The sequence below is a fragment of the Abramis brama genome (genome assembly GCF_963993115.1).
Source record: "Abramis brama genome assembly, chromosome: 3".
Classification (NCBI taxonomy): Eukaryota; Metazoa; Chordata; class Actinopteri; order Cypriniformes; family Leuciscidae; genus Abramis; species Abramis brama.
Genome location: NC_139965.1, coordinates 4,108,731 through 4,125,148, shown reverse-complemented (window position 1 = coordinate 4,125,148; position 16,418 = coordinate 4,108,731). Strand labels below are relative to the sequence as shown.

Sequence of the window (16,418 nt, the reverse complement as noted above, 5' to 3'; positions counted from 1 at the left end):
GTGAGTTTAACAACGCACGTGATCATTCAGCGGTGAGTTTAACAACGCAGCGGTGAATTTAACAACACTCAACTGCAGGTAAAACGGCATTCAGAGGTGAGTTTGACCAAAGCAACCCTCAACTGCAGGCAAAACGACATTAAAAGGTGAGTTTAACAACGCTCTAAGACGCTTGCAGTTGCAAGTAATTGCAGTTTTAGCGTTTTCTTGTCATAGGTAGGACACTGCTTTAAGAAGCTGGATAACGTATTTTTATCGGAGGTTTGATTAAAAACTGTTGAGTCAGGACAATAAGTTGTGTTTAGAAACTTTAGATTTGTAAGGTGGCCATTTCTTATGACTATAAATAATAGAGAAATTATAAAAAATATAGCTTTCTGCACATTTGGTGCAGAAAGCTATATTTTTATAATTTCTTCTATCATTTATCGAGAAGAAAAGCTGTGTAATCAACATTTATTCACGAGATCATATGTATTTTTATGTATTTTTTTTAATGTTATTATTTCGGTCTTATTGCCAGGGAAGCTGGATTGCTTTGCTGTTTATTGATATTTTTAAAATTATATTTTATCAGTAGGAAATCGCGCTGAAGAAGTCTCGTTCCGAACACATCGCGATATTTGGCATCAGTTCACGTGTGTCAGATGTTGGTAAGTAAATACCTAAATACGCTGTCCTAATAATGTGTGATATAATGTCTTTTCTGTTTGTCGATATTAATCTGCCATTATATCTGCCATCTCCACGGAGACTTTGCGTTTCATTGCTTTCTAATTCAAAACAGGGTGATTAACACTGCCTGTCACGTGACGTGCTATAGGCCTAGAGATAATCATATCAGATTAAAAATAGTACAATTAGTTCCAAAGTTGTATTTGTAGTAGAAGCACAGTAAAAACAACACTTACCATGCTTTTACCACAGTAACATTAGTTTTACTGTGATAAGTGTAGTAAAAAGACAGTAATCACAACACTTACCATGCTTTTACCACACTATTTGTAGTTTTAATGTGGTACTTATTGTAAATGCACAGTAACCACAACACTTACCATGCTTTTACCACAGTAACCACAACACTTACCATGCTTTTACCACAGTAACCATAGTTTTACTGTGATTGATTTAGTAAAGGACAGTAATCACAAAACTTACCATGCTTTTACCTCAGTATTGATATATAAGTGATATTTGTTGTAAATGCATATTAACCACAACACTTGCCATGCTTGTAAGGCTTTATAATGTAACATCCAATATTTGTAAGGTATATCAGTACTTTTTCCTTTAAATAATCCTATATATTATACATAATGATATTTTCTTTTCTCTTTTTTCAGCTGAAAAGACCAAAAGGGCCTTTCGGACTCAGTCAGCCCATTATTGTTGGAGGAGAAGTAAACGGATTGACAGCTGCAAAGGCAAATATTCGCAATGGTATGTATGTGTTGGTTTTAACCCTAAATCAAACATTTTATCAAGCATTTGTTGTTTCTTAAAACTTTTCTCACAAAACCCATAGCCCAATCAGTACAAACATAGACTGAAAGTCTTAATAATTCACAAGATTTAACAAGTTGTCAAATTCGTACGATACTCGTACATATTTGTATACTCGTACACAATCCTGCAGCTTTTACTCCTAGTGCTGTCATTGGCTACTGCCTCAATTCCTGTACATATTTATCGCGATATTTGTAAATCAGTTGCGCCACTTCTTGGAAAGTTGTCGGATGTCACACACACTGTCAGAAAGTTTATATTAATTGCAAATTGGTCCCCGTCTGTTTATGTTCCAGTGATACATGATGTCTCTCCACACCTCATAACCTACCTCTGTTTGCAAGAGTGGAAAAGCTTATCTGACTTGTCACATGACATCAGATACTCGATTATTTTGTCATAATCAGATCAGTTACACTGCTGATAACTGTCCCGTTTGCATGTTAATCATTTTCATGATTATTGCTTGCTATTAAAGACATACTTTTATTCATAGAAATGCCCACATTTCAGTGAACTTAATACATAAAAATGCTTTTAACATTTAATTATGCAACACTCTTTACAGAAAACATATCCTACAGTTATAAACTGACTATTTGCAAGTAATGTATTAAAATTACCTTCCTTTCTGTTTTGCAGGATTACTTAGTCCTTTTTTTTAAAGCTCTACCAATATCAAACTCAACCCTCACAAGAGCTACTAGTGAGTCGCAGCAAATCTTGCCGTGATCAGCTCTTCCCAGGTGAAGTTTCTAAATATATCAGTATTTACTCATCAAATGTTCTCTCCTGAATCATATGGTAAATTAACTTATATATAACTGTCTTAATTTATGTTTTTAAAGAACAATAGTAATTGCACATAGAGTAAGTCGAGACTTTCTTGTTTTACAGCCGAGAAGGAAGACCAGTCCTTATATCAACGCAAGCTAATCGAATAAGTCCTTTGTTTCGGGTGAGGAAGGAACATCTGGTGCCCAAAGACGACAGAAAAGTGCGCGAGTCCATTGGTATGTATTGTATTGAAACAAGGCTGTAATATGTTGTACATAATTTTGATGTTGACAATTTTACATTGTACAGGTTATCACTTGGTTTTTGACCAAGTGAAGCTCTTGAAACAATTGACAGAAGAGTATGTTGTCTGGAAAGAAATCAAGCATCACTGGCAAAGGCTCAAAAGAGACCATGCCTTTCTTAAAAATCTTTTAAAATATGTTGCTGTTGATATGGGTAAAACTGTTTTTGTTCAGTACTTAGCTTATATTATGTGCTGCAATATTATATATATATATATATATATATATATATAATACTTCAATGTGTATATTATATAATGTACTGACTGCTGCTTTGTAAATTTCTGTAAGGAACAGGCAACTCTGGCTCTTTGCATTCTACTTTTTGAGGTTAGTTAAGAGTTAACCTCCAACCCTAATCAAGCACATCTGAAAATTTTAACCAAAGTCTTCAGGTTTACTTCTAGACAATAGGCAGGAGGGTTTGAGGTCGGAGCTAAATGTGCAGGACAGTGGACGCTGAGGGCCAGAGTAAACCATCACTGCTTTAAATAACGCAGAACATAAGCTGACCCGACTGTCCATTAAACAACTTTATTTGAATGGTTTCTGTTTTTTGTTTTACTTTCAGACCAGGACTGGAGAACGCCTGACAGTGGGATGTTGAGACTTCTTCTTCTGGTTGAGAAAAAGCTACACCACATCAGTGATCACATCTTCTGTTCTTTAACTGAACAAACTATTTAGACAAGGAAGAAGAACACGATAGAGACATACAGGGAAGAGCAAGAAACCAGTTTAGCTGTGATAATGAATCATTATTTTCCAACACAATATCAAATCTGTTTTCTGTAGGTGACTGAATATGATTATCTGGCACTCGTTTTGTGGCTTCAGCAGCTGTGAATGGATTCATATGATGTTAATGTATTTTTGAAGACACATTTTTATTTATCTTGAATCTCATTTGTCTTTATGCTACTTTATCAACTTTATGCTTTGTTCTCCAATAAAGTGTTGTTTAATAAAGTATAGTGACTATTGTGTATTGAAAGTGGTGTTTGGTACAGTAAATATACATTTTTATTTGAGAAATTTTAATTTCTTATTTCTTTAAAAATAACTACATATAATTAATAACTTATAAATAATTACATATAATTAATGACCATGATTCTTTTACTTGGGACATAAAAATTTAGATCTGGTTAACCCTTGTATGGTGTTCGGGTCTGTTGGACCCTTTTTCATTTTTTATCAAAAGAAAAATGATACAATTAATTATTTTTTCAAACTGAGACTCATTGGCCTTGGCTCATTTTCTGTGAGGAATATATCAGAACACATTTTCAATGACCACACACTGTACACCCCCCCTACACATTTATATTACACACAGGATGTTCGGGTCCACTGGACCCGGGGCTAATAAAAGTGTAGAAATTGTAGGTCCTGTGTACCTTTACTCTGTCCTCCTCCTGTCAGGGCCTGCTGTTAGTGTGTGTATGTTCTTGTATATGGTTTATGAGGACACAAATGTGTATAATGACATGGGTATTACAACGTAAATATGGTTTATGACGACATCTGTGTCCTCATACTAAAACATACTAAATGGTGTTTTTTGAAATTCAAAAAATGGCAAAAAGTTTTCTGTGATTGGTAGGTTTAGGGGTAGGGTTAGTGTAGGGGGATAGATTATACAGTTTGTACATTAGAAAAACCATTATGCCTATGGAGAGTGACCGTACACCACATATCCAAGTGAGTGTGTGCGTGCGTGTGTGTGTGTGTGTGTGTGTGTGTGTGTGTGTGTGTGTGTGTGTTGTGGGTGTGTGCATGAGTGTGTGTGAGCGTGCGTGTGAGAGATTGTGTGTAAGGGTGAAAGAGTGCAAGAGTGAGTTTTGTGTTTCTTCTCCTGCCATTCCCACACGAGGTTGCAATTCTTAAATGTGATCTAATAAAGGTAAAGAGAAAATATTAACCATATATGCTGTTTATATTGCTTGTAATTGGGATGAAGTAAACATCTGTTGAGTATTTTAACATAACATTTTTGATTGTGTTGAATTAAAAACCCCAAAATGCAGCGGGTCCACCAGACCCACGAACACTGGCTGAGTAACAAAAATATGAACACCACACAAGGGTTAATGATATTTGGGACAACAATGCAACAAAAGTTGCACATACATGCATGTATGCCAGTTTGCAGTGAAATAAAAGGAAGCTATGTGAATAACAAGAGGCTGCAGTGGGCTATCTTGCTATAAATACTTAAAGCTTAATTGAAGATGATCCATGTTGATCATTCTAGTATACTCTATATAGTATACTCTATATATCACTGATGTCAGGAATATAAGCAGCAAGAGGCGGTGAAAAGGAAATGTTGGCACTGTTTTTTTGTTGTTTTACTGAATGGTGCATTATCCTTGTGTAATAGTTATAGTATGTGTAGATCTGTGTAGATTATACTGTCCTTCCACCCCCAGGGCCCCAGCAATGGCCCCCAGAAGAGCAAACAAATGCACATTTCAAATGGCTGTAACTCAAAGTCCGGTTAGTGTATCAAAGAGAAAATTGGCTGGACAACTGCTTATACTATGTTTAATAAATAATGTTGGCCACAGTTTTCAGACATATATGGAAAGCTGGCATAAAGGTTATTTTTATAGTGCTCACAGTAAAATATCAAATTTCAGCCTGTCCCTCATATATGTCATAAAGGTTTGCACAATAAACAAATTTAGATATCCAGTTGTCCATTAAATATATTATTTATTTAACATTTATTGTTTTATTACTAAACGTTTTAAACTACATTACCCACATATCTCTGTCATTCTATCAGTGGAACAGGAAGCATTGTATTGTAGTTCATTGAAATGTGCAGACATGCTTAGGGTTAGGGTTAGGATCTCGGTAAAGGAGTAATTTCTCACAACATAGAGACACTTTATAGTTAGCTTAATGTATAACTAACGTAATAATAACACCAAAACATACTTTGTAACATGAACCGCCGTTTTATATGGGTTAAACGATTGTCCAATCACAGCGAGTTCTGCGATAAAGTCACAGCCAATACAAACCCAGCTGAACAGATGCGTCACACTTACATGCCCATTTATGGTAAACGATGACAGATCTCTTCTGGTTCCGGCTGCAGGGATAGATACCTTAAATATTTTATATTTAGGCTGTTAAACATGCATTCCTTCTAATTAAATTATAAAACTCATATTTAAAAACAAAAGACTCCTTTGTGTGGTTACCATCCAAAAACGAGTTCACATGATCAATGACACAAATTTGCTTAGACTGATGCATAAATACATTTGAAAGGGAAACTTTTTTCTAAGCAATGTCCTACAGCAGGGGTAGTTTTGCAGTATTTTAATTAAAAATAATTACATGTACTAAAGTGCTTCTAACATGTACAGTGTATGTATAGTATATTAAAGGTATATCAGTTATATTCAAATAAATGTAGCAAAAGCACAATGAATGGACACCATTTTGAAAGCTTATTCCAATATTTAATGTCAAACTGTTTAAAGACAAATGTAGTGCCAAAACTACTGCACAACAGTATAAAAATCAGTTAATTAAAAATTTCCAGATACAGGAGCAATCTATTATAGTGACACATACATTAACGTTAAAAAATTGCTATGATGAAGTTATATATTTACAAACCAAGAGATGAGATTCAACTTTGTTATGTGAACATACATTTGTTTCTTCGCTTTAAAGAACAAATAGGCAAAAACATAAGCACAACATTGTACATTCTCAACTTTCATTCTATATCCTTGTGATTATTGGTCACTTTTATTGTAACTATGCAATAAATATGTCCTTTAGCAAAACACCTGATGAGCACTGACACTTTTTTGAAAAAGGCATTAGGCAGACATCAAGTACAGTTTATGAAGCTGAAAAGAGAAAACAAAATGCTTTAACAATATGGAAAAAGATAAATCACTATTTTCAATATTGGTTCTGCATATCAAAGAGATCCTGAGGAGGAGTGGGACTCCACATGAAGACTTTCAGAAACTGTGACAGAGCAAAGGGTGCACCTCGCTGGACACATCCTACACATGCCCAAACAACACCACCCAAACACAGTGATGAAGTGGACACCACCAGGAGGATGCAGGAGACAGGGAAGACCAAGGAAGACATGGAGACAGATGTTTCACGAAGACCTGAAGACTGTCAGTGTCCCATGGGAAGATGTGAAGAACTTGGCCACGGATTGAATATGTTGGAGGACACTTGTTTGCCCAATGTGCCCAGCACAGCACTTGATGACGTTGTGAGTTTATCCATAACTGTGGGATATTTTTCTGTGAAGAGTGTTGCATAATTAAATGTTAAAAGCATTTTTATGTATTAAGTTCACTGAAATGTGGGCATTTCTATGAATAAAAGTATGTCTTTAATAGCAAGCAATAATCATGAAAATGATTTACATGCAAACGGGACAGTTATCAGCAGTGTAACTGATCTGATTATGACAAAATAATCGAGTATCTGATGTCATGTGACAAGTCAGATAAGCTTTTCCACTCTTGCAAACAGAGGTAGGTTATGAGGTGTGGAGAGACATCATGTATCACTGGAACATAAACAGACGGGGACCAATTTGCAATTAATATAAACTTTCTGACAGTGTGTGTGACATCCGACAACTTTCCAAGAAGTGGCGCAACTGATTTACAAATATCGCGATAAATATGTACAGGAATTGAGGCAGTAGCCAATGACAGCACTAGGAGTAAAAGCTGCAGGATTGTGTACGAGTATACAAATATGTACGAGTATCGTACGAATTTGACAACTTGTTAAATCTTGTGAATTATTAAGACTTTCAGTCTATGTTTGTACTGATTGGGCTATGGGTTTTGTGAGAAAAGTTTTAAGAAACAACAAATGCTTGATAAAATGTTTGATTTAGGGTTAAAACCAACACATACATACCATTGCGAATATTTGCCTTTGCAGCTGTCAATCCGTTTACTTCTCCTCCAACAATAATGGGCTGACTGAGTCCGAAAGGCCCTTTTGGTCTTTTCAGCTGAAAAAAGAGAAAAGAAAATATCATTATGTATAATATATAGGATTATTTAAAGGAAAAAGTACTGATATACCTTACAAATATTGGATGTTACATTATAAAGCCTTACAAGCATGGCAAGTGTTGTGGTTAATATGCATTTACAACAAATATCACTTATATATCAATACTGAGGTAAAAGCATGGTAAGTTTTGTGATTACTGTCCTTTACTAAATCAATCACAGTAAAACTATGGTTACTGTGGTAAAAGCATGGTAAGTGTTGTGGTTACTGTGGTTAAAACATGGTAAGTGTTGTGGTTACTGTGCATTTACAATAAGTACCACATTAAAACTACAAATAGTGTGGTAAAAGCATGGCAAGTGTTGTTTTTACTGTGCTTCTACTACAAATACAACTTTGGAACTAATTGTACTATTTTTAATCTGATATGATTATCTCTAGGCCTATAGCACGTCACGTGACAGGCAGTGTTAATCACCCTGTTTTGAATTAGAAAGCAATGAAACGCAAAGTCTCCGTGGAGATGGCAGATATAATGGCAGATTAATATCGACAAACAGAAAAGACATTATATCACACATTATTAGGACAGCGTATTTAGGTATTTACTTACCAACATCTGACACACGTGAACTGATGCCAAATATCGCGATGTGTTCGGAACGAGACTTCTTCAGCGCGATTTCCTACTGATAAAATATAATTTTAAAAATATCAATAAACAGCAAAGCAATCCAGCTTCCCTGGCAATAAGACCGAAATAATAACATTAAAAAAAATACATAAAAATACATATGATCTCGTGAATAAATGTTGATTACACAGCTTTTCTTCTCGATAAATGATAGAAGAAATTATAAAAATATAGCTTTCTGCACCAAATGTGCAGAAAGCTATATTTTTTATAATTTCTTCTATTATTTATAGTCATAAGAAATGGCCACCTTACAAATCTAAAGTTTCTAAACACAACTTATTGTCCTGACTCAACAGTTTTTAATCAAACCTCCGATAAAAATACGTTATCCAGCTTCTTAAAGCAGTGTCCTACCTATGACAAGAAAACGCTAAAACTGCAATTACTTGCAACTGCAAGCGTCTTAGAGCGTTGTTAAACTCACCTTTTAATGTCGTTTTGCCTGCAGTTGAGGGTTGCTTTGGTCAAACTCACCTCTGAATGCCGTTTTACCTGCAGTTGAGTGTTGTTAAATTCACCGCTGCGTTGTTAAACTCACCGCTGAATGATCACGTGCGTTGTTAAACTCACCGCTGAACGCGCTAAACCTTTGCGGGGACTTTAATATCAGATTGCGAGGGGTTTTTAAACATCAAAAACCAGTTGGAGGGCCAGATAAAAATTATCTGGGTGCCGCCATTTGACTCGCCCTGGCATAGACAATATTTTGTAGCCCAATGAGAAAAAAGGGAGTAAATAATTTAAACAAAATGAACAGCATTAGCTGCTATGGAAACCTGCTTTGGATGTATTATGTTCAGGACAAACGTAATAGCACTGCAATAGATTGGCTATATTAGGTTAAGGACCAACGTAATAGCACTGCTTATATTAGGTTAAGGACCAACGTAATAGCACTGCTTATATGTTGGCATGTAACGTAATTGCGATTTGCAAAATAGTTTCCTCAGAACGTATTTCATGTGATACAGGGTTGGAAACCCAAAACAACTTTGAAGTTTTTTGAAGAACAATGTAAAAGACTGCTGTATAATAAAGTGGAAAGCAAATCCAGTTAAAGTAGCCTACATTTAAAATGTCCAGTCTATTTTGTAGAGTTGAGTAAACTGGTTATACCGATTAACTGAGTAAACTTGATTCAGTGTCACATAATCAAACATTCATCTGTGATCATGATCATGGAGGATGTGTTCAGTTTAAACAGGCTTTCTTTCTGCTGTGTTTAGTTTCACTTTCACTATGCCATGTGATCCGGAAAAATCAGATGATAGATTATTTTTATAAAGCTAACTTCAGGAAAAAAAAAAAACTTGCAATGTGTATTTATAATCATATTAAATAAATAGCTTTACCTGTGTGACTTTCTGATTCTAGCCCACTAAAACAACTAGTTTGTAACAACTTTGAATGTATTTGACCATTTAAAGCAGAAATGCTGGGACAGGAAAATGTCTGAATTATCTGATCTCGTTGATACGAGAAATGAGGTTCAATCTCAACACTTCACCTCAATGATTTTGGAAAAAACTCAAAGTTATATAGTTGCTTGGAACAAGATAATGCTAAAGTGTTCTTTCTTATAAAGTTTAAGAATTTAACTTTTTTTTTTAAACTAAACAAAACATTTACTTACCAGAACAAAGCAGAGTTCCTACAGAAGTGGTATTTGGGTATGTGCACATACACCTAAATGACACTTGGTAATGGAAATTATTTGAAAACCACTTGTAAGTTTCCAAACTTCCTCAATAATGTTCTCTTATCAGTTTCAGATTTTGGGTGACAAATTTTATACCCAGGCACTGATGCAAGTTGAGACTTACTCCCCTGCTGATTTTAAACACTTTCTGGTTTTGTCCCATTAGTGATGCACCAATCTAGATTGTTCATGGACAATCCGATTGCTGATGTTTTACTAGAAAATGGGCCAATTCTGATACTGGTTGCCTTTTTTGTCTTTTGTTTAATCAAATTGGTTGTTTCTTTTCTCCATTACAGGTCAATCTGGCCTTCAAAAAAAAAAAAAACAACAGTAACGAAGGGTACGCAACTTAACGAAACTGCCACTTAACTCCAACTCAAAGTCTCAGTTTCTTCCAGGATACAATACAAATCAAATGAAGAAGATTCAGATGAATGAATGAATAAATGAATACAGAGTCTTGGACGAGACCAGACGAAGAAGTGATTGAGGGAGCGGTATAAGTAGTTGCAGATGATGATAATCAAACCTCTGGTGATTGTGAGCGGAGGGGACGTGCAGAGAGATCTGGTGCACTCGTGTCAGTATGATTCTTAATTTAAAGTCAAACTTTTCAAAACTTTGTTTTTCTGTACACATTCTGAAATGCTGAAGTTATGTGTTTCTTTCTGTTTAGAATTATTCAAAGTCTTCTGGAACTATACATAGCTTTGTGTGGATATAAATATACACCTGAATATAAGTTTTTGTTCAGCCATCACCCCTGTCTGCCAAATGCTAGCCTCTTGGGCAAACTTTGGCCAATAAAAGCTGCAAAGTAGTCCAGACCTAATGCCAGCAGTCTGAAGGTCTGACTACGCCAAACTAGCCAAACACTGATATCTCATCAGACCTGTGCATTTATACATTTTAAGGCCCACTGAAACACGTTTCATTATTCAATGTGTTGATTGAACAGCTCCTCTCCTTTTTCAAAATAGCCCATAGTGTTTAGTTGGTATAACAGCTCGGTCAGATGTGTTGAGCTCGATAAAGCTGCAGTTTCCTCCTAATCCCTTACCGTTTTTCCTCCTAATCTCCTCCACATCGCTTTAAAATACAGCATTGTGTGCAGAATTCAAATGGGTCCGATACGTTTTCTGGTCTGTGGCGACTCGATCATATGATCCGCTCTGTGCTATCGTGTCTCTGGATCAGAGCTACGGCGGTTATTAACTTCACTAACATGCAACCAGACTTCATTCACCCCAATGGAAAGCATATTTACAATGTCTGAATTGCTCCCTTTCCCCTGTGTAACGGGGTATTTAGCCCGTCGTGTGGGGAAATGGATTATGGCTGCTCTGGAAGTTTGGACAACGAAAGGATCTTGGTCCTCGCTCCCCAAACGTTTTAGCCTCGTTACACGCTAATGTGTGTATATGGTTTCTTACTTTATTGTGTGAGAAATCTAAAGATTGACAAGGGTAGGCTTCAGGTACGATAATGTCACACGGTGGCTTCCTGAAGAGAAATTGCATATTATGTTAGATCACAGTGTGTTATGCTCCTCCCTCCCCAGATCTAATAAAGTAAGTGAGACTTCCCCACTCCCTAGCAGCTCTCAATGAAAAGATACACTGTAAATAAGTGCAAAAACAATTAAAACGGAATTTATTCTTTTAGATTTATTTTTCTTATGATTGGTTATGTCTTCTGTCTAAATAAAGAATGAAATAAAATAATTTACAGTCTTTGTGTTGTCTTTTGAATTCACACCAACACTTTCAACACTGAAGTTGTAAAACTCTTTTCACTTGTGGTATAACAAATCCCTTATGGAACTTCAAAATGAGATCATTTTCAATGTGTCAATTTGTATACCCACAAATTATCACCTTTTTCAAAAGATCACATTCAAACAATCACATTTGAAAACAACTAGGACTGGTCCGAATACCATTTTTTGAGCTTCGAAGCTTCGGTAGTAATGAACATCGTATATTCGAAGCTTCGGAGAGAGGGTGCTGAAAATATTCTTCTCTCTAATAAAGGCAGTATTCTCTATGTGTCTGTCTGTCCGTCTGTTTGTATTTTTTAATTATTTCGAGAACCGTTCGTCCAATCGACTTCACAAGGGAGTGCATTGTCGCATTTGGTGCAATATAGATGGACACGCCAGACGCCACACGTTCAGAAGTAATGAACTTAAACTACAGAACAGCGCGAGCGGGAAGAGGCTCGCCTCACGCGGGCAGGGCTTAGGCCGGTGACACACTGGCTGCGTGGCGTGAGCGTGGCGTTTCTGTTGCGTGTCAGCTGCGTGGCGTGAGTGTGGCGTTTTCCATGTCTTTGCACACCAGAAGCGTGTCTGACGCGGCGCTGCTGCTGCTAGGTGACATATGATAAGCCTCATTGGTGATATATTTGACATATGGGGAGAGAGTTGTGGAAGGATACTTAATGTTAAACATAAATATATAGCAGCAAAGACAACGTCGGCAGTGTTGACGGCAAAATAGGCTACAGAATATTTCGTTCTGTATTGACAGGTGCAGTATTTGAAAATCAATATTATTTTTTAAATTGCATTTATATTTGCATTTATGTCAAACCCTAGACACTTTCAAACATCAAAATGACATTTATTAATATGTATTCGTGTCAAAATGTCATATAAATATCTTTTCCTATTCAATTTTGCTTGGAAACGCTTCCAAGACGCTTGCGTGTCGCGTGAAAAATAGGCGTCGGTTCTATTTCTAGCATGCACGCGTTTTCCGCACGGCCTTAGGCCGTTGACACACTGGATGCGTGGCGTAAGCGTCTCAGCTGCTGGCGTGTCCGTTTTTATTTCGCCTCCCATGTTAACAGGTTAGAGCTTGCACACTGCCTGCGTGACACGCGCGTCTCAGGCGCGGCATGAGCCGCGCGGAAAACGCGTGCATGCTAGAAATAGAACCGACGCCTATTTTTCACGCGACACGCAAGCGTCTTGGAAGCGTTTCCAAACAAAATTGAATAGGAAAAGATATTTATATGACATTTTGACACGAATACATATTAATAAATGTCATTTTGATGTTTGAAAGTGTCTAGGGTTTGACATAAATGCAAATATAAATGCAATTTAAAAAATAATATTGATTTTCAAATACTGCACCTGTCAATACAGAACGAAATATTCTGTAGCCTATTTTGCCGTCAACACTGCCGACGTTGTCTTTGCTGCTATATATTTATGTTTAACATGAAGTATCCTTCCACAACTCTCTCCCCATATGTCAAATATATCACCAATGAGGCTTATCATATGTCACCTAGCAGCAGCATAAAGAAAAGAAAAATAAAGAAAATAAAGAAAAACGAAATTTAAATAAAGAAAAACGAAATTTAAAATAAAGAAAAAAACGAAATTTAAATAAAGAAAAAACGAAATTTAAATAAAGAAAAAACGAAATTTAAATAAAGAAAAACGAAATTTAAATAAGGAAAAAACGAAATTTAAATAAAGAAAAACGAAATTAAGTTAAATTAAAAACGAGATTAATTTAGATTGATAATAAGGGGTAAAAAGGCTAACATTTTGTTTCTATTATTCTATTTTCCACAATGTCAAAGCAATGCAGCTTAAAGGACAATTCCAGTGAAAAATGAACCTAGGGGTATTTAACACATGGTTACCGAGTCGATCGTTCCCTGCGATGCGTTTTCATGAAAATCGAATGTAAAGAGTTTTATCTCTAAAAACATTTTAGCTCATAACAGTAGTATATGGGGCACAGAGTAAAAGTAAATCGCTAGTTAATACCACTAACAAGGCTCAAAATAGCCTCACACTAACACGGTAACATAATGAGGGTCCTTACATACAAACCGAAGCATTGAGAACTTTGTAAGTGTACAGACAGTTTAATAAGAAGATACTTTATAAAGACAGTACATTACGCGTTGACATGCAGGATCCATCTTGGAAAACAGTCTCGACTAATCGAGCCACGAACGCCGTGCTACGTTAGATTTCACAAACGTAATTCCTATCGACCAGCTATCCTATCGACGGCGTTCGTGGCTCGATTAGTCGAGACTGTTTTCCAAGATGGATCCTGCATGTCAACGCGTAATGTACTGTCTTTATAAAGTATCTTCTTATTAAACTGTCTGTACACTTACAAAGTTCTCAATGCTTCGGTTTGTATGTAAGGACCCTCATTATGTTACCGTGTTAGTGTGAGGCTATTTTGAGCCTTGTTAGTGGTATTAACTAGCGATTTACTTTTACTTACTCTGTGCCCCATATACTAGTGTTATGAGCTAATCTGTTTTTAAAGATAAAACTCTATACATTCGATTTTCATGAAAACGCATCGCAGGGAACGATCGACTCGGTAACCATGTGTTGATTAAGCCCAGGTTCATTTTTCACTGGATTTGTCCTTTAACCCAAAACACAAGCTCAGACATGCACTTCGGTCCAAACAAACTCCGCTGTTCTGCGCTCTAGCCAGGGAACACTCCAGTTGCTGCTGGTCAGTTCTATTTCTAGCATGCACGCGTTTTCCGCGTGGCTCGAGCTGCGTGTCTCACACAGGCTGTGTGCAAACCTGTTAACATGGGAGCCGATAAAAACGGACAGCTGAGACGCTCACGCCACGCAGCCAGTGTGTCGCCGATTCAAGCGCGAGAACCGTTTCGCGGGGGATCCCAGGTGTAAAAAAAAAGAAGAAAAAAAAAAACGAATATTCGAATGTCAAATTTCCAAATCGAATACCAACCCACCGAACGAATATTCGAATATTCAGGTCCAGCCCTAAAAACAACAAACAAACATACCATCAAATCTCACCTCTAAATAAGCACTTTTAAATGTGTACTCACAGTTCACCGTTTATCAGTTCAGTCACTGAAAAATAAAGGAAAATACCAGTTCGTAGAGCGATAAATTAGAGTGCGTTGTCTGGACGTGGGGTGCGTTGCAATAAACTGAAGATCCCATATTGAAGTGTGCAAGTTCAAAAATACACTCAACTTTGTCTCAACCATTTCACAGATAAACTGTCTCAAAAAGAAAATCAACTTGCAGATGAATCAAACTGAGATGTCACTTGAATGGCAGGGTAACGACAATCTTCACTCTTGAATCAGCGGAAAAGTTATGTCTTTTCATCAAGTGCGTACTGCGTACTAGCTGCTACAGCGATCTCAATCTCACGTGCTCTGACTCGTGCGGGAAACTCCATTACACGTGAACAGTCCCACTGAGCTATTAACTCGACGACACTTTTCGATCAAAACACGAGAAGTGCAAAAAACTGCAAAAAGACATGTAACAAGTCTCTGGATGGCAAAAATCAAACGGGGTTTGCACTTTAAACGTACTCACAGCTTCCGTGGTCTTCACAATATGTCACTGCGTCATTCTCACAGCCAACACATACCACTGGAACAAAACTGTCTTCTGCAAAATCAAACGTGGGTCACTGTTCACACTTTCACTTGGTGCTGTCGTTCTTTACTCTACTTAAAGGAGCATTTCACCCATGAGAACATTGATCTTTATTGAAAGTGGGTCATATATGTAGTCGAAATGTAAAATAAATTTTGAATTTGGTGCCTTCTTGACCGAGGAAAGAAAGAAAGTAACTTCAGGACGCATTTGTATTAAAGACAACAACTCCCACAATGCACCACATTGCCCAGCTGCGCAAGCCACTCCCACTAATCCAGAACAGCATATGAATCACTCTTCCGTCTATAAAGCTAGCTACCACCGGAGCTTGAAATTCATTTCACACAAAATGTCTAACGTTAGTTAGTTGCCGAACTCATTAGTGAATTACTCCTCATTTGTATTTCTTTCGAAATGGTGAATTATTGCATGGCAACGTTACCGGGATGTTCAGTCAGATGCGGTGCGAAACTAGGATGGTTCACAACACAAACGTCCGTGTCCTCGTCTGATTCAGAGATTTCGTCCAGGAGAAACTGGCATCGTTTAAATTCTTTGCAGCAGACGGACTCTATCTCTGTGTTCGTAGTTGCATAGTGAGATCACCGGCGCCACCAGTCCGCCCCCAGCTCGAGCCAGTCTGGGCTTCTCGTCTGCGACAGGCAGGTCTTCTGCCTCGGCTGCTCTTCGCTATGCGGCTTGTAAAGGTAGCCACAAACACCTGATTCGAGCATCAGACTTCCGAAATCCTCTTCTTCTACATCATATTAAGTAACGTTACCCTCCGCTATTGTCATATCTTCACACCTGTCTCCACAGCGCCTGTTAGCTTAGCTTCCAAACAAGATGGAGGATATTGCTTTTAGTTTCAGAAAGTGAAGTCCCACCCACTGATCTGTAATAGGCCTGTAGCGTGAGTGGGTCCCACCCCCTGGAATAATGAGGAGCTAGTGTTTGTAGTCTCTACAC

The 16,418-nt window shown here is 37.2% G+C and overlaps 2 long non-coding RNA genes across 2 annotated transcripts; one reads left to right on the top strand and one right to left on the bottom strand.

The window, feature by feature from the left end:
* The first annotated feature begins 447 nt into the window (after positions 1-447).
* LOC311078578 lies at positions 448-3,576 on the top strand. The gene is made up of 5 exons (XR_014605211.1): positions 448-653; positions 1,344-1,440; positions 2,149-2,252; positions 2,404-2,519; positions 3,160-3,576. It is a non-coding gene; the product is annotated as an uncharacterized lncRNA (long non-coding RNA).
* A 2,472-nt stretch (positions 3,577-6,048) lies between these two features.
* On the bottom strand, positions 6,049-8,960 carry LOC311080470. Its single transcript, XR_014605598.1, has 3 exons — positions 8,236-8,960; positions 7,521-7,617; positions 6,049-6,886 (listed from the first exon to the last, which is right to left on the bottom strand). It is a non-coding gene; the product is annotated as an uncharacterized lncRNA (long non-coding RNA).
* Positions 8,961-16,418: the final 7,458 nt, after the last annotated feature.